The following is a 677-nucleotide window of genomic DNA, read 5'->3' as shown; positions in this document are numbered from 1 at the left end:
TAACTATTATTAACTGAAAATATAGTTCATCGATAACCGACAGTACCGATAACGGTAGTGTATTAAATTATTTATACTGGGGGTAGATTGTGTATTTCAAAATGACATGAAATCACACAACCAACCTTTAGAATACATACTTGTATTGTTACATGTTTTCCATCAATGGCACCAATGCAATGAGCGAAATTAGACAATTCTTCAAAATCATTTGCAATTTCGAGCCAGTCTTTTTCTGACAATGCTGGCGGTAAAACTAAAGGATACAAACTGTTCCAAATTGCTTCGCATGTCTCTCGAATAATATGACAAACTGTTGTTACCCCAACTAGATATTGATATGACATTGACACCATTGAATCGCCAGAAGCAAGATACCTAGAACATTGCAGGGATATATAATATTTAAGTAATATCAAAGTAGTAAACAACAGCTTCGTATATAAAATTTGCAGTAATTTAAACGTTTACAAACCTCAATGTTATTGCCAAACGTTCTTTCGGTTGTATGGGCTCTCGAATAACAGTTTCTTTTATCAATAGCGGACCAACAATCAACAATAATTCTTCCATTTATGTAGCGGACATTCGGAAATAATTGTGGAATCGTACTCCATCCTCTATGGTCAATTTAGGAATTGACACATGATAAAAACTGTGTTCCGGACGATCCTTTA

General features: G+C 34.3%; 1 pseudogene; it reads right to left on the bottom strand.

Moving 5' to 3' along the window:
• Positions 1-140: 140 nt before the first annotated feature.
• LOC108720189 (uncharacterized) lies at positions 141-620 on the bottom strand (annotated as a pseudogene).
• Positions 621-677: the final 57 nt, after the last annotated feature.

This window comes from Mycetomoellerius zeteki, unplaced genomic scaffold (assembly GCF_001594055.1).
Source record: "Mycetomoellerius zeteki isolate Tzet28-1 unplaced genomic scaffold, Tzet1.0 C4307698, whole genome shotgun sequence".
Taxonomy (NCBI): Eukaryota; Metazoa; Arthropoda; class Insecta; order Hymenoptera; family Formicidae; genus Mycetomoellerius; species Mycetomoellerius zeteki.
Note: the sequence above shows the minus strand (reverse complement) of the source record. Positions and strands in the feature narration are given on the sequence as shown.